The sequence below is a fragment of the Gorilla gorilla genome, chromosome 10 (genome assembly GCF_029281585.2).
Source record: "Gorilla gorilla gorilla isolate KB3781 chromosome 10, NHGRI_mGorGor1-v2.1_pri, whole genome shotgun sequence".
Classification (NCBI taxonomy): domain Eukaryota; kingdom Metazoa; phylum Chordata; class Mammalia; order Primates; family Hominidae; genus Gorilla; species Gorilla gorilla.
The window spans coordinates 69,256,754-69,279,809 of record NC_073234.2 but is presented as its reverse complement, the minus strand read 5'-3'; the positions used below and the strand labels follow the sequence as shown (position 1 = coordinate 69,279,809).

The window sequence follows — 23,056 nt, the reverse complement described above, 5'->3', positions numbered from 1 at the left end:
AGCTTATAATGGGGACAAACAGTATTGCAGAAACAAAAATCATACGTTTTCTCTTTAGATTGTCAGGGTCAAATTGATTTCAATCCCAGAGGATGCAGCCAAGTGGGGAATCAGGTGGAATCGATGGAGAGTTGCCCATAATGGTCTAGAAAAGAGAAGAGAACTTTGAAAAGTCAAGGGCTCATTAAGTAACTGAAATTTTAGCTGGGACATCCCCCTGGAAAAATTCTGGCCCCTGATTGGGGTTCCCAGGGGGCATACCCTTAAGGGCCCCATCTTAGCCTGTCAGATGTCGCTAAACTCACATGGCTGCTAGCACCACTTTGGAATGGTTCCCTCCACCACTGATGGCCCACTATGAGCTTTCCCTCTTGTCCTTGGATGAAGGCCTTGACTTCTAGAATTAATTTGTAGTCAAACCTTTGGATTTTTTTTCCTATGCCACTTAAAACAATTAACTCTCTACATTTAAGCAAGATTAAATTGTATATAAATTCCCTCTTATGAATCCACCCCCATGACTCACACAGACCATCTACAACATGCCCAAGCCCTCTGACTTGTCCTTAGCCAGTCGAGTAGGGAAGGAAAGAATTCAGCCTAAGGAAAGAAGGTTTAAGTCACCTGAAACATGTATGAGTTAGCCCCGGGTGAGCTTCCACTGCCAATTACATCACACATAGGGATCAGGGACTATAACCAGAAAAGATAGAAAAGAGTCCTTCCCCTTTCCAGGCAAGGCAGCCATCCCCATTCACTCCTTGGCCTTCAGGTAACACCAGAGACTGGCCCCAGCCAGTTGCCTTCAATTACCAACAGTCTACTAGAAAATGGCAGCTGAAAGACCGAAAAAGTAAAGGACTTGGTCTTAAGCCAGTTGGTGGCGGTCAGGCGCTTCCACATGGAAACCTTTCAGTTTCACTGGAGAGTGGCCCTGGCCAGAAACATGCTGTTGCCTCCATGCTTAGACGCTGTCCACCAAGGATCCCAAATCGGAAAGGAAGAGAGAAAGAGAAAGAGGAAAAAGAGAAAAATAAATCCCAAACTTTGGGCTTACCTCCTGGCTGGCTCACCAAAATATATTACCAGTTGAGGGTAGTTGTCCCAGTTCTTGGCATTTTAAACAAAGAATTGGACAAACACACAAAGCAAGACAGTAAAAGCAGAGATTTATTTTAAATGAAAATACACTCCCCAGGGTTGGAGCCATCTTCAGCAAGTGGTTCACAGTATCGGTTACAGAATTTTCTGGGGTTTAAATATCCTCTAGAGGTTTCCCGTTGGTTCTATGCAAATGAAGTAGTGGCCAAGAACCAGTCTGATTGGATGTGGGAGGGGACCAATCAGAAGTACCTTCATGTTTCTTTTTTTTCTTCTTCTTTTTTTTTTTTTTTGAGAGGGAGTTTTGCTCTTGTTGCCCAGGCTGGAGTGCAATGGTGACATCTTAGCTCACCGCAACATCCACCTCCCAGGTTCAAGCCATTCTCCTGCCTCAGCCTCCTGAGTAGCTGGGATTACAGGCATGCACCACCATGCCCGGCTAATTTTGCCTTTTTAGTAGAGACGGGGTTTCTCCATGTTGGTCAGGCTGGTCTCAAACTCCCAACCTCAGGTGATCCGCCAGCTTCAGCCTCCCAAAGTGTTGGGATTACAGGTGTGAGCCACCGCGCCTGGCTGTACCTTCATTTTTCAACTGCCATGCAGAAAAAGGAGGGGTTGTAAAGGGAGTAGTCTCTGATATCCAGTCAGCAATCGGCCTTAGGTTCCCTGCCTCCAGACCCTATTTTCCTGCCTCAAATCTAGAGGCAGAAAAGTGGTGTTTTCATTCAAGAATGAGGGCTGAGCTGGGCACAGTGGCTTTTGCCTGTAGTCCCAGCTATGCAGGAGGCTGAGATGGGAGGTTTGCTAAGCCCAGGAGTTCAAGACCAGCCTGGGCAACATAGCAAGGCTCCATCTCTAAAAAGTAAAAGAACAATAAGGTCTGAATGGCATGACAATGAGGTTAAGTGAAGCTACTAAGATTAAGTCTTCAGTGGCTTTAGTTAACTTTGCAGCTGTAAGTACCCAAAGAGGGTAGGCAACTGCTACGGGGCCAAATGAGAAGATGTAACAAGAAATGGGTCTTTGATGTCCATCATGCTGTTAACACCTCTAAAATTTCTCCTGATTTTTAATACACAAATAGAAAGTAGAGTTTATAACAATTAGGGAATTCAAGGGTAGTGAGTTTATTTGGGACAAGAACTCAGGTGTGTCAACTAGTTTTGATTATAGAAAGGGGGAGCCAGTATAGACAAATTCAGAATCCAGTGTCTACAATATCACGAGTCCAAGAAATTCTCTAAATTATGTTCTGGTAATTGGCCAGGTAAAATCATAAACAGCGTCCTTTCTCTGAAGGAAAAGAGATTTTCCCTTTTGCATGATGATGTCATGATCAAGATAATTCACTTTAGTCTGATAAAACTGGATTTGTGGCCGGGCACAGTGGCTCACACCTGTAATCCCAGCACCTCGGGAGGTCGAGGTGGGTAGATCACGAGGTCAGGAGTTCAAGACCAGCCTGGCCAAGATGGTGACACCCCATCTCTACTAAAAATACAAAAATTAGCCAGGCGCAGTCACAGGTGACTATAATCCCAGCTACTTGGGAGGCTGAGGCAGGAGAATCACTTGAGCCCGGGAAGCGGAGGTTGCAGTGAGCCAAGATCATGCCACTGCACTCCAGCCTGGGCGACAGAGTGAGAATCCATCTCAAAAACAAAACAAAACAAAACTGGATTTATCCTTTGAGAAGTTATGTCCCTAATTCTTCAAGATTTGGCCAGGCACCGTGGCTCACACCTGTAATCCCTGCACTTTGGGTGGCTGAGGCAGAAGGACAGCTTGAGCCCAGGAGTTTGAGACCAGATTGGGCAACATGGTGTAATCATGTCTCTTAAAAATATATATAAAAAATAAAAATTCTTCAAGATCTTCTATCTGGAGAGCATAAGAGAAGATCCATTAATTATATAAGAGTTTCATCATCTCTGAATTCTGTAAGGAGATAAACTCATGGATAGAGATTACAGTATCCATCATATAAATTCTTTTTTCTTTTTTTGAGATGGAGTCTTGTTCTGTCGCCCAGGTTGGAGTGCAGTGGCATGATCTTGGCTCACTGCAACCTCCGCCTCCCGGATTCAAGCGATTCTTCTGCCTCAGCCTCCTGAGTAGCTGAGACTACAGGCATGTGCCACCATGCCCTGCTAATTTTTGTATTTTTAATAGAGATGGGGTTTCACCATATTGGCCAGGCTAGTCTTGAACTCCTGACCCCGTGATCCACCCATTTTGGCCTCCCAAAGTGCTGGGATTACAGGCATGAGCCACTGCACCAGGCCTCCATCCTATAAATTCTTAAAATAATCCTAAATCCTTCAACGAATTTTTCTGTTTACATAGAAGGATTTAGAAGGTTCTTAACTAGATTATGCAAACCTGAAATTGACTAAGGTTTAAAACAATAAGCTTAGCTAAGTTGGTTATCATCATCACTTAGGTGTAAGGCATAACGAAGGGATACTGTCCAGTGAAAGGGGGGTGTTTAGGAAGGAGTAATGGAGGAAAGCGAAGAGGACCTAAGGAAGACACAGCAGGAAGGGAATGAGTTGAAGAAAGGTGTTACGGGAAGTCAGGGACCCCGAACAGAGGGACCTGCTGGAGCCGTGGCAGAGGAACATAAATTGTGAAGATTTCATCTTAATATGGACATTTATCAGTTCTGAAATAATACTTTTATAATTTCTTATGCCTGTCTTTACTTTAATCTCTTAATCCTGTTATCTTCGTAAACTGAGGATGTACGTCACCTCCGGACCACTGTGACAATTGTGTTAACTGTAGAAATTGATTGTAAAACGTGTTTGAACAATATGAAATCAGTGCACCTTGAAAAAGAACAGAATAATAGCGATTTTTATGGAACAAGGGAAGACAACCATAAGGTCTGACTGCCTGCGGGGTCGGGCAAAAAGAGTCATATTTTTCTTCTTGCAGAGGGCCTATAAACGGACATGCAAGTAGGAAACATATCACTAAATTCTTTTCCTAACAAGGAATATTAGTATTAATACCATGGGAAAAGAATGCATCCCTGGGGGGAGGTCTATGAACAGCCACTCTGGGAATGTCTGTCTTGTGCAGTTGAGATAAGGACTGAGATAAGCCCTCCTCTCCTGCAGAATCCTTAGGCTTACTAGGGTTGGGAAAACTCAGCGCTGGTAAATTTGTGGTCAGACTGGTTCTTTGCTCTCAAACCCTGTTTTCTGTTGTTTAAGATGTTTCATCTCTCTCAGCTTTCACCTCAGAGGAGGCCAAGGTGCAACTTTCTTTAGTCATCCCAAATCCAGGTTCATCTGACACCAGCCGCCTCCACCATGCCACCGAAGTTCAACCCTAATGAGATCAAAGTCATATACCTGAAGTGCACCGGAGGTGAAGTCAGTGCCACTTCTGCGCTGGCCCCCAAGATCGGCCCCCTGGTCTGTCTCCAAAAAAGGTTGGTGATGACATTGCCAAGGCAACAGGTGACTGGAAGGGCCTGAGGATTACAGTGAAACTGACCATTCAGAACAGACAGGCCCAGATTGAGGTGGTGGCTTCTGCCTCTGCCCTGATCATCAAAGCCCTCAAGGAAGCACCAAGAGACAGAAATTAATAGAAAAACATTAAACACAGTAGGAATATAACTTTTGATGAGATCGTCAACATTGCTTGACAGATGCGGCACTGATCCTTAGCCAGAGAACTCTCTGGAACCATTAAAGAGATCCTCGGGACTGCCCAGTCTGTGGGCTGTAATGTTGATGGCCACCACCCTCATGACATCATAGATGACATCAACAGTGGTGCTGTGGAATGCCCAGCCAGTTAAGCACAAAGGAAAATATTTCAATAAAGAATCATTTGACAACTAGAAAAAAAAAAAAAAGATGTTTATCAAGACAATATGTGCACCGCTGAACATAGACCCTTATCAGTGGTTCTACTTTTGCCCTTTGCCCTGTGATCTTTGTTGGATCCTAATCAGTGGTTCTGCTTTTGCCCTTTGCCCTGTTCCCTCAGAAGCATGTGATCTTTGTTAGACTCTTATCAGCGGTTCTGCTTTTTGCTCTTTGAAGCATGTGATCTTTGTACCTACTCTCTGTTCTTACACCCTCTCCCCTTTTGAAACCCTTAATAAAAACTTGCTGGTCTGAGACTCAGGCAGGCATCACAGTCCTACTGATATGTGATGTCACCCCTGGCAGCCCAGCTATAAAATTCCTCTCTTTGTACTGTCTCTCTTTATTTCTCAGCTGGCCAACACTTATGGAAAATAGAAAGAACCTACACTGAAATATTGGGGGTGGGCTCCCCCAGTAGAAAGGCAGGAGGAAGTTGAGGGCCAGGGGTCTAGGATGTAAGTTAATCCCGGGTTAGGCAAGAGATGGAGAAGAGATTTAAATGTTGGCTTTTAGGTCCTCTATATTTTTATTGGCCTTTTCTAATAAGTCCTTCATAGAAGCTATTTTAGAATTTTCCTTTGAGAGGACTCTTCCTGGTCATTTAAAAATGCGAATTATTGAATATCTGGGAACATTTAACCATTGATTGTAAGGTGCCAAAAATAGATTATCTTATTCACATCCAAAGTTCACCAGAACAGCCACTAAAGTTCTAGAATGTCCTTAGTAAGATACTGCCATAGGATCAAATATTTAATTCTATTTACCGCACAACATTGAGCTCATATTCAAATAAAAAGAACAAAGAAGAAATAAATACACAGGCCCCAAAAATCTCTTGGAACTATGAGCCCAGGTCATCTGTGAGAACCTTGAGTAGTAAAAACAAATCATATCCAGAGGCTTATACCAAGGACAATAAAGGTAACAAAGGCTTAAGTGGGGCTGGGCATAGTGGCCCACACCTATAATCCCAGCACTTTGGGAGGGCAGATCACCTGAGGCCAGGAGTTCAAGACCAGTCTGACCAATATGGTGAGACCCTGTCTCTACTAAAAATGCAACAATTAGCCAGGCGTGGTTGCCCGGACCTGTAGTCCCAGCTACTCAGGAGGCTGAGGCAGGAGAATGGCTTGAACCCGGGAGGCGGAGGCTGCAGTGAGCTGAGACTGTGCCAGTGCACTCCAGCCTGGGCAACAGAGTCAAACTCAGTCTCAAAAAAAAAAAAAAAGGCTTAAGTAGGCAAGGCACAGTAGCTCACACCTGTAATCATGGCACTTTTAGAGGCTGAGGTGGGTGGATCACTTAAGCCCAGAAGTTCAAGAACAATCTGGGCAACATGGTAAAACCACATCTCTACAAAAAAATACAAAAATTAGCCAGGCGTGCTAGCACACACCTGTGGTCCCAGCTACCCTGGAGGGTGAGGTGGGAGGATCTCTTGGGCCTGGGAGGTTGAGGCGGCAGTGAGCCATAATTTTACCACTGCACTCCAGCCTGGCAACAGAGTGAGAACTCATCTCAATAAAAAAGAAAAAAAAAAGGCTGAGGTGATGATTCAAAGTTGTGAGACGGTTGGAAGCAGGGCTCATTCAGCTGAGCAGTCCCTGTGACTTGTAAAGGAGAAATAAAAACATCTTAGGACCCCCAAACTTGTTATGCAATGGGAAAGTTATGCCTAGAGACTGGGTCATGCAGCACTGCTATCCTTTTCCCAAATAGACAGGTATTACTTTACAACCTGGTGTCAAAGCATCACACATTACCCAGACCCTCACAGAAAGGCAGAAGGTCTGATACCATCTCCACATGATGGCCCTCATAAATTTTTCCCAACTAAACTCTTTGTTGGCCTCAAAACCTTTCAAGATATACATCCTCCCATAAAACAAGAACCATGTCCATTTTAACTTTAGGTCTACCATCTAAGTCTAGCTCCTAAAACTAAAGTTTGCTAGAGTCACACTGATAATGTCAATTACAAGCTGATCTTCCCAGGAGCAGAACAAATCATTCCTCCACCTACCCTGAGATGTTTGCATAATTGATTCTTCCTCTACTCCCTTTTTCTCTGAATTCTGTATAATATAATCACCTTATCTGTATAAAATGTAGATTTACTGAGCTCTAATTAATAGTTCCACAAAAGTATAACCATTTGCCTCACCACCCTACCCCCTCCTTCCCACATGCCTTCTCCCCTTTAAAGAAATGTATAAATACTATATTAGTTCGTTTTCACACTGCTGTAAAGAACTGCCTGAGACTGGGTAATTTACAAAGAAAAGAGATTGAATTGACTCATAGTTCCACATGGCTGGGGAGGCCTCAGGAAACTTACAATCACGACAGAAGAAGGGGAAGCAAGCACCTTCTTCAAAAGGTGGCAGGAAGAAGTGCTGAGCAAAGGGGGAAGAGTCCCTTATAAAACCATCAAATCTCAAGATAACTCACTCAATATCACGAGAACAGCATGGAGGAAACCACCCCCATAATCCAATTACCTCCACCTGGTCTCTCTCTTGATACATGGGGATTATAGGGATTATAATTCAAGGTGAGATTTGGGTGGGGAAACAGAGCCTAACCACATCTTACATATTTGATTTTTTAAAATATTTGATAACTTTCATTTTGAATTAATTTCCTTTGTAATCTCACATATTTTATTTTATGCATTCAAAAGATTATTCTGGCCGGGCATGGTGGCTCACGCCTGTTATCCCAGCACTTTAGGAGACCGAGACGGGTGGATCACTTGAGGTCAGGAGTTTCTGACCAGCCTGGCCAACATGGTGAAACCCTGTCTGTAATTAGCCAGGCTTGGTGGCCCATGCCTATAATCCCAGCTACTCAGGGAGGCTGAGGCATGAGAATCTCTTGAACCTGGAAGGCAGGGGTTGTCGCTGAGATTGTGCCACTGCATTCCAGCCTGGGCGACAGAGCAAGAATCCATCTAAAAAAAAAAAAAAAAAAAAAAAAGAGTATTCTAAGAAGGTGTCCATGGGCTCTACCAAACTACCAAAGAGGTTTATGGTCAAAAAAACAGAGAAGAGTTCCTGCCCTCAGGAATTATTTCTTTTTTTTTTTTTTTTTTTTTTTTTTGCATGGTTGAAATTAAGTTACTGCCATTTCTACATTCCAATCCAAGCAAATGTAAGAAGAGTTTCACGGTAAGCCATTCCCTTAGGCAGAAGTTGCATATAACATTTCTGCTTATATGTCATTGTGAGTACTGAAACTTGACAACATCTAGCTGCAAGAGAGACTTGGGGGAATATAATCTTTACTTACCTTCCAAGTGACTACATACAAACTGACTTTGTACCAAGCTAACCATTACTAACAAGAAGGGGAAACAAACAAAAAAGAAGGGGAGGCCTGGCGTGGTGGCTCATGCCTGTAATCCCAGAACTCTGGGAGGCTGAGGCAAGCAGATCACTTGAGGTCAGGAATTCTAGACCAGCCTGGACAACATGGTGAAACCCCATCTCTACTAAAAATACAAAATTAGCCAGGTGTAGTGGTGCGGTCCTGTAATCCCTGCTACTTGGGAGGCTGAGGCAGGACAATCGCTTAAAGCAGGGAGGCGGAGGTTGTAGTGAGCCAAGGTCATGCCACTGCATTCCAGCCTAGATGACAGAGTGAGGGTCTATCTCAAAAAAAAAAGGAAGAAGAACGGGAAACAGATTATAGGGAGCAATCAAGAAAAGAAAAAGAACTAATGACCTCATTTACAACTTAAATGAATAATAGGCATTTTTTTTGCAAACCAAAATAATTTTTACTATAGATATGTTAATGATGTCATTAAAACATTTTCTAAAACATATTTTATAAGTTTAAGAGTTAACAAGCCTTGGCCAGTTTCGGTGGCTAACGCCTGTAATCCCAGCACTTTGGGAGGCCAAGGCAGGTGGATCACAAGGTCAGCAGTTCAAGACAAGCCTGGCCAAGATGGTGAAACCCCATCTCTACTAAAAATACAAAAAATTCACCAGGCCTGGTGGTGGGTGCCTGTAATCCCAGCTACTCGGGAGGCTGAGGCAGAGAATTGCTTAAACCTGGGAGATGGAGGTTGCAGTGAGCCGAGATTTTGCCACTACACTCCAGCCTGGGCGACAGAGCAAGACTCCGTCTCAAAAAAAAAAAAAAATAAAGACTTAACAAGCCTTAAGGCTAAGTACTATGCTCATGAAAGACTCAGATAGCATCTAAGAGAGCCTTTGTTTTTGAATGCTGGGAAACATAGGGAGAGGATCCCGTAATTTATGAAAGGGAGCATAGTATGGAGCAATCTAATCTATGAGGGGAATCTTTCCCAAGCCTGACCAGTTGACAAGGCTTTCTGGCACACTAGGTTGTAAATCTCTTAAAGAGAAGACAGTGTAAAGCTTGGCTCTTGAGTAAACAAACTTTCAGGTCCATGAGATTGCATTCTCCCTTTGCAAGTTTCTTACTGGTGACCATTTAAGACTACTCTATTGATGAATATCACTTGTACTTTAAGACTGTGCAAAGATCAAACACTTTTGGAAAAATCAGACAACCTTTACTTACCTAGCAGAGAGAGGATAAAATCAGCACAAGTACAGACAAGGATACATGGCAGAGAGATCAGCTACTTTATCCCAAATAGAGTTGTAGCTTCCCAGACATTAAATCCTAACGGACACTAAGCCCTCCTTAGGCTGTATAGGAGTGGGGTCCCTATCTGAATTTCCGGCAACAAAAGTCCCTCTCCTTGGGTTTGTTTTTACTTGCTGACCTGCGTGGCTAGGTGCTAGAAAATCCCTTATCTGAGCCAAGTGTGTCCAGCTATGTTCCAGGAACTGCTCCTAGTGAGGTATATGTACTAATTCATGTAACTATCTCAAAAATTAAATAAGGTAAGTATTATTGTTATCCCCATTTTTCAGATGAGCAAAAAAGCAAAAAAATGAAGTGATTTTCCCACAAAGTTCTATCACTAGGGAGCTGCAAAACAAGATTCAAACCTTGGGGCATACTTAAGAGCACTGAACAGGTTTGAGCCAAAGAGCCATTAGAGGGCCAGAGCCGGGTCCTGAACCAACAATAGGCGGAGATGTGCTAGACACACTGGAGGTGCTGGGGTATAAGGGACCATTGCTAGAGGAGCAAGCCCTTATGAAGGCAGCAGAGTGGACTACATGTAGGAGCATATACGGTATAGGATTATATATATAGGCTGTTATACAGGAAGAAGGTGGTATATACTGTAAAGGAATAGATATATAAACTATATAAATTCCTATACAGGATATGGTTAGGCTTTCAAATAAAATCATCATGCAACTTGGAAGAAAGTATGACTTCTGCTGGAAGAGATGATCTAGAGAGCTTCCAGCCTGAGGTAAATGATTTTTTTAAAAGAAATGGCATGTCCATATTCTGTACTCATATCAGGAGATACTAAAGATCATTTTAAAAAAGGAGGACTGGCTGGGTACAATGGCTCACACCTGTAATCCCAGCACTTTGGGAGACCAAGGTGGACAGATTGCTTGAGTCCCAGGAGTTCAAGACCAGCCTGGGCAACATGGTGAACCCCATCTCTACAAAAAATACAAAAATCAGCTGGGTGTAGTGGTGCATGCCTGTTGTTCCAGCTACTTGGGGGCCTGAGGTGGAAGAATTGCTTAAGTCAAGGAGGTCAAGCCCACAGCGAGCCGAGATCGCACCACTGTAAATAAAAAAATATAAAAAGGACTGTTTGAAACTCCTATTAAGTACAGAACTTGAAGCTTCACAGATATTACAGAACAAGAAACATTAAAATTCTCAATTAGATAAAAATAATGAAATTTATCAGGAAGTTCAAGTTCTGTGTGATAACCTTGGTGTACCCAAGTAAACAACTTCTGACATTCTGGTTATGCTAAATCAAGTGGATCAAAGGTGAAAGACAGGCAGGACGCAGTGGCTCATGCCTATAATCCCAGCACTTTGTGAGGCGGAGATGGGAGGATCTCTTGAGCCCAGGAGTTGGAGACCAATTTGGGCGACATAGCAAGATCCCATCTTATTTCAAATTTTTAAAAATTGTTAATTTTTTAATTAAAATTAAAGAAAACCACTCTGCTGAAAATTAATTTAAATTTGAAACAGGCAGAACAACTGGAAAGAGTCAATGATGCTCTTTCCTGTGAACATGAGTGCCTCCAGCGAATGTTATGAAACGATTAGATGTGGCAATACAGTCCGTTGCACGGTGTGATACAGCCAAGGTAAGAAAAGATGACACAGCAAGAATTTACCAGCCTCAGTGTTATGCTTTGTCACCCAAGACAGCGATTATAATGGTGCATCTACTTGCTGCTCATGATAATCTATCCAAGATCATTAGGACAAGCAGGGGAGCCAGCCAGATGATGGCATGTGCCATTAATAAGGTGCTGATGGGAAGGGTGCCTGACAGGGGAGGCTGGCCAAATGAAATTGAACCACCACCCTCTGAAATGCCCCCTTGGCAAAAGAGACAAGAAGGCAGTGGCGGAAGGGGTGGTTGGGGTGGTGGTTGTGGAGGTAGAGGTGGTAGTAGAAGAGGCTGTGGGGGTGGAGGTGGAAGAGTTGGCTGGGGTGGAGGAGGATGGGAAAGTGGTGGGGGAGAGGGAGGAGGTGGGATGGAGGTGGTAAAGGAGGTTTCTAAGGCAGAGGAGATGATGGTGGGAGGGGAGATTATGGTGGAAAAGATTATGTAGATCCATATGGAGGAGGTGGTGATGGTGGTGGATATAGGAGATACTGAAGACTACAAAAATTAAAAACCAAAACCAACAAACCTCAAGCGCAAAGGAATAGTCTGCCCTCTTATGTCACAAGCACTAACTAACCACCTCTGCCCTTTCTCATCCCTTATTCAGACAAGATTTCCTTGTTTACTTCCTCCTATAAAAACCCTAAGTCTATTTCATTTTCTTTGAAAAGATTCCTCTGCATTAATGGATGTTGTCCTTACTGCAATAGCGTGAAAAAAAAAAAAAGTCTCCTTATGCAGCTTAGCAATTTTCCAGGCTTGATATCAGTGACTCCATCTTGGGCTATTGACTCCATGCTGAGCTGCTGCTAACTTTGAGGCCCACGAAGAAACTGTGAAAAATATTTCCTTCACAAACAACTGTTATAAATAAAGTTTCGGTGTTGCAAAAGAAATAGCACTCGAATATAAATTTTCTTTTTAATTCTCAGCAAAGCAATGTACTTCTTTTTTTTTTTTTTTTTTTTTTTGAGACAGAGTCTTGCTCTGTCGCCCAGGCTGGAGTGCGTGGCGCAATCTCGGCTCACTGCAAGCTCCGCCTCCCGGGTTCATGCCATTCTCCTGCCTCAGCCTCCCAAGTAGCTGGGACTACAGGCACCTGCCACCACGCCCAGCTAATTTTTTGTATTTTTTAGTGTTAGCCATGATGGTCTTGATCTCCTGACCTCATGATCCGCCTGTCTCGGCCTCCCAAAGTACTGGGATTACAGGCTTGAGCCACCGCGCCCGGCGGCAATGTACTTCTTTTTTTTTTTTTTTTGAGACGGAGTCTCGCTGTCGCCCAGGTTGGAGTGCAGTGGCGCGATCTCGGCTCACTGCAGGCTCCACCCCCCGGGGTTCACGCCATTCTCCTGCCTCAGCCTCCCGAGTAGCTGGGACTACAGGCGCCCGCCACCTCGCCCGGCTAATTTTTTTGTATTTTTAGTAGAGACGGGGTTTCACCGTGTTAGCCAGGATGGTCTCGATCTCCTGACCTCGTGATCCACCCGCCTCGGCCTCCCAAAGTGCTGGGATTACAGGCGTGAGCCACCGCGCCCGGCCCGGCAATGTACTTCTATAGACGGGTGCGCCCTCACAGATTGAGCAATGGTGAGCTCACACCTGGGCAAGTGAGGGGAAGGGGTTCTTATTCCTGATGCACGTGGCCTCTGCTGCTGTGTGGTTCCCCTGTTGGCTAGGGTTAGACCGCACAGGCTAAACTAATTCTGATTGGCTAATTTAAAGAGAGTGATGGGGTGAGCGGTTTGGCAGGAAAAATGGTTAAGGCGGGGCAGGAAATCGGAATGAGTCAGGGTGGAGCTGGTAATCAGAATGAGTCAGGGTGGAGCAGGTGATTGAAATGAGTCAGGGTGGAGCAGGTGATTGAAATGAGTCAGGGTGGAGCAGGTGATCGAAAAAGGTTGCTTTACGAGGAAGTTAAGTTTAAAAGTAGAAGGCAAAGAATTGACCATACTGACACATTGATTCTTTGAAGAGAAATTTAGAATTCATATCTAACACAACCGTTTTTGCAACAACACACAACCCAAGAAAGCTGGTCTCAATATTATTATTATTATTATTATTTTCCGAGACAGGCTCTTACTCTGTCACCCAGGCCGGAGTTCAGTGGCTCAATCTTGGCTCACTGCAACCTCTGCCTCCCAAGCTCAAGTGATCCCCCCATCTCAGCCTCCCAAGTAGCTGGGACTACAGGCGCATGCCACCACTCGTGGCTAATTTTTTTTGTTTTTTGTATATTTTTTGTAGAGATTGGGTTCACCATGTTGGCAAGGCTGCTCTCTCGAACTCCTGGCCTCAAGTGATCCTCCCCAAAGTGCTGGGATTACAAGCATAAGCCACCACGCCTGATCCCCAATCTTTTTTTGTTTGTTTTGTTTCATGAGACAGACTCTCTCTGTGGCCCACGCTGGAGTGCAGTGGCGTGATCTCGGCTCACTGCAACCTCTGCTTCCTGGGTTTAAGCAATTCTCCCGCCTCAGCCTCCCGAGTAGCTGAGAATTACAGGTGCCCACAACCACGCCTGGCTAATTTTTATATTTTTAGTAGAAACAGGGTTTCACCATGTTGGCCACGTTGGTCTCAAACTCCTGATTTCAAGTGATTCACCCACCTCAGCCTCCCAAACTGTCAGGCCTCTGAGCCCAAGCTAAGACATCGTATCCCCTGTGACCTGCACGTATACATCCAGATGGCCTGAAGCAACTGAAGATCCACAAAAGAAGCGAAAATAGCCTTAACATTCCACCATTGTGATTTGTTTCTGCCCCATCCTAACAGATCAATGTATTTTGTAATCTCCCCCACCCTTAAGAAGGTTCTTTGTAATCTCCCCCACCCTTAAGAAGGTTCTTTGTAATTCTCTCCACCCTTGAGAATGTACTTTGTGAGATCCACCCCCTGCCCGCAAAACATTGCTCCGCGGAGCCTCTCCCCAAACCTATAAGAACTAAAGATAATCCCACCACCCTTTGCTGACTCTTTTCGGACTCAGCCCGCCTGCACCCAGGTGAAATAAACAGTCTTGTTGCTCACGCAAAGCTTGTTCGGTGGTCTCTTCACACGGACGCGCGTGACACAAAGTGCTGGGATTACAGGCCTGAGCCACCACACCTGGCCACCCCCAATCTTTAAGAATATTCTGGCCGGGCGCGGTGGCTCATGCCTGTAATCCCAGCACTTTGGGAGGCTAAGGCGGGCGGATCAAGAGGTCAGGAGATGGAGACCATCCTGGCTAACATGGTGAAACCCCATCTCTACTAAAATACAAAAAATTAGCCGGGCGTGGTGGCGGGCGCCTGTAGTCCCAGCTACTTGGGAGGCTGAGGCAGGAGAATGGCGTGAACCTGGGAGGCGGAGCTTGCAGTGAGCCGAGATCGCGCCACTGCACTCCAGCCTGGGCGACAGAGCGTGACTCCGTCCCCCCCCCCCCCCCCGCCAAAAAAGAAAGAATATTCTGTATGTAGTTTTTTTGTTTTGTTTCTGACAGACGCAAACGCACCCTTCTAGTAATGATTAAAGACTTCTTCGTTTACTTCACCAATGAAGTAATCTGACAATTTATGTAACAAATAAATTCCTATAAACAGAAGCTCCCTTGCCCCTCTCCAGTGGCACAATCTCTGATTTGCCATCCTGGTTGCAACCTTCATTACTAAGTAAACGCTTACGTAAACCTTAATAATGAGATTCCGGCAATATGACTAAATATTGGTTTATTTGAGTGCAAAGTTTGAGGATGGCGACCTGGTAGGACACAGGCTCCAAAAGATGGGGGTCAGTGCTTCGAAAGGGAGAAATTTGAGGGTCGTTTACACAGGCAGGGTCTGGGAAGCTTAACAGGATGTCAACATTTTCCATAGAAGGTTAACGCATAGCAATTTGATTGGTTCAAGGCAGTGTTTCTTTTTGGGAAGGGTCTATTTAACATTCCACATTAAGGATGTAATAGTCAAGCGGTCATTTATCTTATTCAAGGCGTATTTTATCTCAGATGCCATCTGGTCTGAGCTGGGAACAAGAAAATAAGGGAGTTAATCTATAACAAAAGGTCGGCAATTAAGAGGTCGTGCTTCGTGATCTGGTCTCCAAAGTCAACTTTCCTCAGGACTTTCAGAATCTCCAAATAGACTATCCACTTTCTTTCACACTTATTTGCCTCTAACCTGTTGATTTCTTTTTTTTTTTTTTTTCTGTTTTTTAAGGGTTAACAATCTCTTGGGTGCACTCTGACTTCCATGCGCTTTATAGAAAAAATTGGTCCTGAGGCCAGCAGCAACAGTCGGTCTCAGGAACTTGTTAGAAATGCACATTTTTCAGCCCCACCCCGAACCTACTGAATCAGCAATTTTGCTGGTGGTTCTCAATCTCTCTTTAACATGCCCTCTGGGTGCTGCGGATGCACGTTGAAGGTAGAAGATCGCTGCAGGAGATTTCCGCGTCGGGCAGATGAAAGCGCTCTGCAAGCCCGGGTGTTATCTGCGGGCCGGGTCCGCGGCTTCTCTGGTGGCACTAGGACCGCGGCGGCGCGGCCCTCGCAGCCACCGCCTCGGGCGTGAGGCGGAGCCTAGCTGTTCCTGGATCCTGGGCCTGGCTCCTCGACCCGCCCCTGGAGGCGGACCCCACTTGACTTAAACTCTGGGGCCCGGGAGGCCGCCGGTTTTCTCCCTGCTTGCCGGGGTGGTCCTCTTCCCTTTGTCGGTAAGTGTGAGACGAGCACCCCGAGGTCCCTCCGCCTTCCGGGGTCCGGGCGGGGCGGAGGCCGGGAGCCAGAGGCGCTCGCGGTCCGGGCCTGCGCGCGGCGCAGAGCGCTTTTGTTCTGCGGCAAAGACGCAGTCGCGGGCGGCCCCGGAACCCGGGCCTCGGGCCCCGCCGGCTCTCGCGTCCCGCCGTCCGCCCACCGGAGCTGGGCCGGGCCGCCGCGCTTGCTTCTGCCCGCCGCACCGGGGCCGGCCCTGGGCCTCCGCGAATGCCGAGCCTTGCACCGGAGGGCGGGCCTCGCTGGCTGTTTTCCCTCATTGCCTGGCTCTGCGCGGTAGAGGTCGCGAGTGGCGAAGGCTAGGACGCATTTTGTCGAACTGCGAGGCGCGGCTGGTGAGGCGGGTGGGTATGAGAGCTGCTTGTGTTTTTAAGGCTTTCCTGTCGCTGGAGTGAAAAAGAAAAATCTTTTTTTTGCTATTTCCCGAGGGTTCTCCTCCTCCCCGGCCCTCTTAAGCCGAAGCCTCCTGGAACAGAATTGCTGTACTGGCATCTATCTCCAAGTGGTCCGCGAACGCTTCTGCGCCGGCGATGCTTTCTGTTCCTCAGCGATAGTTCCTTGAGGCATTTTTAAATGCGCAAACGCATACCCATCTTAGGTGTTCTCGAGGGACACGGATTCCCTAAGCAAACGTCCTTAGGGTCCTGAGTTTAGCAGCAAACTTTCGGGGAATCATTTCCGTGAAAACAATTTATTTGTAGTACATCGAGTGCATACTGTCTTAACATAAGGATGTGTATGAGCTTGAGGCGCATTTTCATTTAGTGGCGGGCGGGTGCATTTCAGTAGGCGGGCCGCAGAGCTTGTTTGGGGATTGCGTTTTTCTGCTAAATGTGTTAGCTTTAGTCATGTTTCAGTCACTGTTAATGTGCATGCATGTTAAAGTTTTAGGTTTTTTCCCCTGTGCAGTCGGATTTTTTTCTATTTAATATTAATCCAATAAAGACAAGTGCAGAGATAAAGTATTATTGTTTTGCAGTGATACTACAATAGCGGACCTAGAGGAGCGCACATAAATTCTAACTTAAGTGAATGGTATTTTCAGGCCAGACCTAGTTTCTGTTTCTGTTACTTAGGACACTTAATAAGAATTCAGTAAACTTAGCATGCTTTCAGTGCAGCCATAAAAGAAAACAGTTTTGCACAGCAGTGTCATATCTAGTAAACACATTATTAGCATGTGCTCTTTTATTATAAAATGTTTCTTGCTGTCCCTAGGACCAAAGAAGTAAACACTGTGTGGAGAGGGACTGACGTGTTTGGAGGGAAATGGGAATGTACACGATAATTAAAGAGTAAAGTTGTGCTCAACGGTAAGTGTATCACCTCTAAGAAACCCGCCCTGATTTAACCAGGCGGTTATTCACACTCAACTATGGAGTAATTCACCTATTACCGAATAAAATTACTAGCTCAGTGAATCAACATTGGTTTTAAATTAAACTGGGTCACAATGGATTTGACAACAAAGCTTGAGAAGAAATGTTGTTGGCATAGTACTGAAAAATCAGTTGTTAATCTTAGCAAAATAAGGAAAGAGGTCTGTGGTAAGGGAATTGTGGTGGAAGTTACCTGGGCAGAGGTCTGCTTCTGTCTGTGCTGTGTTTATTTGATTGCTTTTATTATATTTTATTACTGTTGGTGGCACATAGGGGAATGTGGCACAGAGCACCACTCTGGAAGGATGCTTCCGGTGCAGCCAAAGTGGTCATGTCCAGGGCTTTCATCTGTAACCACAAAGTGTGTTAGGAAGTCTCACCTAATGATTAAGACCATGGTCCCTGTAACCACACTGCTTTGGTTCAGATCTTGGCTGTAGCACTCAGCCAACCCTGGAAAATAAACCTCTGCCTGTTCTCTCATCTATAAAATGGGGACAAGCACTAATGTCATAGGATTGTTATGGTAGAGTTACATGAGTTTCATGCATATCACAGTTAAACAGCTCCTGATGCATGGTAAGTGCCCCATAAATGTTAGCTATTGTCATGTTAGAGGAAATAGGTTTTGTGGCCTGGGACATGTAATGCTGTCTTAGCAGAAATTCAGCTGGTTCATTTAAGCTCTAAATTTATGAGCTTTTTGTTGATTAAACCCATCACTGTAGATCATCTTAGATTCTCTTTTTTGTAGGTCTTGTTTTGTTAGGAAGTACCCGTCACTACTGGTCCACATCTGGATTTATCTGCAGGCTTGTTTGAAATACAAAATGCCTCCAAATTCCTAGGCAGGACAAACTTGCCCCAAAGCTTTGTTGTTCTACATTATCTCTGTGATTGTACAGGAATCTCTCTTCCCTCCTAGATTATCAGTGTCTTGGATATAATTGGAGCTCAAATGCTTAGGGAATTGATTTAATGTTGCTTAAAACGTATTTGTAGGCCAGGTGTGGTGGCTCACACCTATAATGCCAGCACTTTAAGAGGCTGGGGCAGGCAGATCACTTGAGGCCAGGAGTTCGAGACCAGCCCTGGCCTCAAGTTGGCCAACATGGCAAAACCCCATCTCTACTAATAATACAAAAATTAGTAGGGTGTGGTGGCACATGCCTGTAATCCTAGCTACTCAAGTGGCTGAACCCAGGAGGTGGAGGTTGCAGTGACCTGAGGTCACCCCATCGTACTGCAGCCTGGGTAACAGAGCAAGATTCTGTCTTTTTTTAAAAAAAAAAAAAGCATTTATGAAGGTGAATTTCAAGAATCCAAGAATCTAATCAGGCCTCCCTCCCTCCCCCATTAGAGGCACACTCTATTATGTAAAACAGACAGGGAAGTGTATTCATTTTGAGATAAGTCCAGGATAACAGTTGACTAACCCTGGGTATAGATACGCAAGTTAACATTCACTTTGGAAGAAGATTGTGAAGAAAGAATCTTGGACCTTGAGGAATTCTAAATGCTTTTTTGGGTGGCAACTATGCAATACTTACACTACCAGTACCTTAAGTGTACTTGTAAGTGAAGAGCAAAGTTGGAGGCTGTTCAGGTAAATATCTCAAGTGAGATTGGAACTATACATTTTATGCTCCTGGTTTTCATGATCGCAAAGATTTAATGACAGTAACAAGATTCTCTTGATGTATCAAATTACGAGGTTTCATTTGTAAATAAGGTGATTAAAATGACAAAGTGTATTAAAAGAAATTGTATTGTCCAGTGAAGTTTTTTTTTTTTTTTTTTTTTTTTTGAGACGGAGTCTGGCTCTGTCGCCCAGGCTGGACTGCAGTGGCGCAATCTCAGCTCACTGCAAGCTCCGCCTCCCGGGTTCACGCCATTCTCCTGCCTCAGCCTCCCGAGTAGCTGGGATTACAGGCGCCCGCCACCACGCCCGGCTAATTTTTTTTTTTGTATTTTTAGTAGAGATGGGGTTTCACCATGTTAGCCAGGATGGTCTCGATCTCCTGACCTCGTGATCCGCCCGCCTCGGCCTCCCAAAGTGCTGGGATTACAGGCGTGAGCCACCGCGCCCGGCCCCAGTGAAGTTTTAAGAAACAGAAACCATAAGGTGAATATTATTTTTCAAGCCCCAAAGGAGAATTCATTAGATGACATACTTTTAAAGTTCATGGATCAGGGTCAGGTGCGGTGGCTCACACCTGTAATCCCAGCACTTTGGGAGGCCAAGGTGGGCAGATCACCTGAGTTCAGGAGTTGGAGACCAGCCTGGCCAACATGGTGAAGCTCCATCTCTGCTAAAAGTACAAAAAATTAGCCAGGCATGGTGGCACATGCCTGAAATCCCAGCTATCCGGGAGGCAGAGGTTGCAGTGAGCTGAGATCGCGCCACTGTACCCTAGCTCGGGTGACAGAGTGAGACTCTGTCTTAGAAAATAAAGTCCATGGGCTGGTCGCAGTGGCTCATGCCTGTAATCCCAGCACTTTGGGAGGCCAAGGCAGGTGGATCATGAGGTCAGGAAATCGAGACCACCCTGGCTAACAGGTGAAACCCCAAAATTAGCCAGGTGTGGTGGCATGCGCCTGTAGTCCCAGCTAACTCAGGAGGCTGAGACAGGAGAATTGCTTGAACCCAGGAGGGGGGAGGTTGCAGTGAGCTGAGATCACACCACTGCACTCCAGCCTGGGCGACAGAGCGAGACTGTCTCAAAAAAAAAAAAAAAAAAAAAAAAAAAGTTCATGGAGCGCAACCTTTGGGTTTTGATGGATCCAGGATCTAAACCCGAAAGAGAGTTTTAAAGATTTGGGACACTGTATCTTTGAGCTCTGCTGTCCTCTGCTTTGGTTTTCAGGCAGACCATCCCTCCACTGGGCAGCCCTGACATCTCCAGATGCAAGCAGCTTCAAGTTGTTCAGAGCGTGCCTTTTGTAACTATAGTTAGAGATAAAATTCAGAAGCCATTTATTCACCCATTTACACCCAGTGTACAGTTTCAGTGGTTTTTAGTATATTCAGAGTTGTGCACCCATCACCACTATCAATTTAAGAATGTTTTATTACCCCCAAAATATCTCCATACTCAATAGTGGTAACTCCCCATTTTCTCCAACGCACCTTTCCCTAGGTAACCATTAATCTACTTCTGTAGGTTTGCATATTCTGAACACTTCATATAATTGAAGTCATAATATTTTTCATCCAGCATGTTTTCAAGGCTCATTTATGTTAACACATGTATGTTACTTCATTCGTTTTTATTACTAGATATTCCGTTGTATGGATATGCCACTTCTGCTTATTCTTCCATCAGTTAACAGACGTTTGACACGTTTTCACTCTTTGACTACTGTGAATAGTGCAGCTATGATCATTCGTAGTGTTTATGTAGACGTGTGTTTTTATTTCTTTTGGGTAAATACCTAGGAGTGGAATTCCTTGGTTATGATAACTGTTTAACATTTTGAGGAACTGCCAGGCTATTATCCAAAGTAGATTTACCACTTTATTTTTTATTTAACTTTTGTTTTATGTTTGGGGGTACGTGTATAGGTAAAGTTGTGTCATAGGGGTTTGTGGAACAGATTATTTAATCACCCAGGTATTAAGCCTAGTACCCAATTAGTTGTTTTTTTTCGAATCCTCTCCCTCCTCCCACGCTTTGCCTGCCTATAGGCCCCAGTGTGTTGAGCCCCTCTACGTGTCTATGTGTTCTCATCATTTAGCTCCCACTTATGTGTGAAAGCATGCAATATTTGGTTTCCTGTGTTAGTTTGCTAAGGATAATGTCCTCTAGCTCCAAGCTCCTGCAAAGGACATGATCTCATTCTTTTTTTGTGGCTGCATAGTATTCCCTAGTGTATGTGTACTGTTTTCTTTATGCAGTTTACCGTTGATGGGCATTTAGGTTGATTCTGGGTCTTTGCTATTGTGACTAGACATGCACCATTTTATACAGCAATGTTTGAGAGATGGTTGATCTACATCCATAGACACTTAACTTTTATAGCCATAGAAGTGAGCCTGAAGTGGTAGCTCATTGTGGTTGTGATTTGCATTTACCTGATGATTAGTGATGTTAAGCATCTTTTTATGTGCATATTGATTTCTTTGGAGAAGTATCTATTCAAAACTTTTGGCCTTAAATTTGTGTTGTCTTTGGGTTGTCAGGTTGTAAGTTTTTAAGGTATCCTGGATTCTGATCCTTCCTTACTAGGGACCATAAATGTGAGGGTTTACTCCTGGGTTCTAGGTTCTATTCCATTGATCAATGCCTGTCCTGTGTCAGTACTATATGGGCTTGTTTATTGTAGTTTTGTCGTTTTGTTTTTTTGTTTTTTGTTTTTAAGACTGAAGCTCACTGTGTTGCCCAGGATGGAGTGCGGTGGTGTGATCTTGGCTCACTGTAACCTCCGCTTCCAATTCTTCTGCCTCAGCCTCCAAAGTAGCTAGGATTACAGGCACTTGCCACCACACCGCGGTAATTTTTGTATTTTTGGTAGAGGCGAGGTTTCACCATGTTGGCCAGGCTGGTCTCGAACTTCTGACCTCAAGTGATCAGCGTGCCTCTGCCTCCCAAAGTGCTGGAATTACAGGCGTGAGCCACTGCTCCCTGCCGGCTACTCCCTTTTCAACCCCTCCTTTTTCTGTGTCAAAGTTGCTGAGTGGCAGTCAGAAAATGAAAGTACCTCTGATTGGTCCCCTCCCACAACCAATCAGGCTAGTGGCTGGCCACTACTTCATTTACATAACGGGAATCCATGGTAAACCTCTAGAGAGTATTTAAACTGCAGAAAATTATGTAACTTGATTATCTTGAGCCACTGCTGCCCCCGCTCCCACCCTGTGGAGTGTGCTGTCCTTTAAAATAAGTCTCTGCTTTGGCTGCCTTGCTTGTGTGGTTTGTTCAGTTCTTTGTTCAAGACGCCAAGAACCGGACAACTACCCTCAACTGCATGGTTTAGAGGAACTCTTCTGTTCCACTGAAGGCATTTTGTCTATCTCCAGTGGCAGAAAATTGACTCACTCATAATAGGAGCGATGAAGAAGCAATACTTCTGGCCAACATGGTGAAAAGCCATCTCTACTAAAAATACAAAAATTAGCTGGGTGTGGTGGCGTGTGCCTGAAATCCCAGCTGCTGGGGAGGCTGAGGCAGGAGAATCGCTTAAACTCAGGAGGTGGAGGTTGCAGTGAGCCAAGATCACGCCACTGCACTCTAGCCTGGTGACAGAGCGAGACTTCGTCTCAAAAAAAAAAAAAAAAAGAAGTGATACTTCGAATACAGTTTTTACCTCAACACAGTGTTGTCTTAATATGGTTTGTACCCGCCTGCCACACACTGATGCGTCATGTATACTTGGGGGTGCTTGTCAGCGCTTTTCAGATATTTAAGATCACCAGACCTCTAGTACACGGTGTGTCCAATCTTTTGGCTTCCCTAGGCCACTTTGGAAGAAGAATTGTCTTGGACCACACATAAAATACTAACACTAACAATAGCTAATGAGCTTTAAAAAAAAATTGCAAAAAAAAAATTTCATAATGTTTTAAGAATGTTTATGAATTAGTGTTGGGCCTCATTCAAAGCCGTCTTGGGCTGCATGCTGCCCATGGGCCGCGGATTGGACAAGCTTG

General features: G+C 44.8%; 1 protein-coding gene and 2 pseudogenes across 6 annotated transcripts in view; all 3 read left to right on the top strand.

Annotated features, from left to right (window-relative positions):
• Nucleotides 1-4,406: 4,406 nt before the first annotated feature.
• LOC101147655 (large ribosomal subunit protein uL11-like) lies at nucleotides 4,407-4,969 on the top strand (annotated as a pseudogene).
• A 4,842-nt stretch (nucleotides 4,970-9,811) lies between these two features.
• Nucleotides 9,812-11,760, top strand: LOC101148013 (protein FAM98B-like; annotated as a pseudogene).
• A 4,059-nt stretch (nucleotides 11,761-15,819) lies between these two features.
• The window catches only part of RESF1 (retroelement silencing factor 1), a 33,710-nt gene continuing 26,473 nt past the window's right edge, over nucleotides 15,820-23,056 (top strand). For 2 of the 6 annotated variants that reach the window (XR_002008287.4, XM_004052945.5), the window contains exons 1-2: nucleotides 15,820-15,969; nucleotides 17,246-17,340. The gene's annotated coding sequence lies outside the window, so the exon portion shown is untranslated. Of the gene's footprint in view, nucleotides 16,372-17,245; nucleotides 17,341-23,056 lie in introns of all 6 variants that reach the window. The other 4 variants (XM_019039206.4, XM_055357931.1, XM_063694068.1 and 1 more) reach the window with 4 other exon arrangements.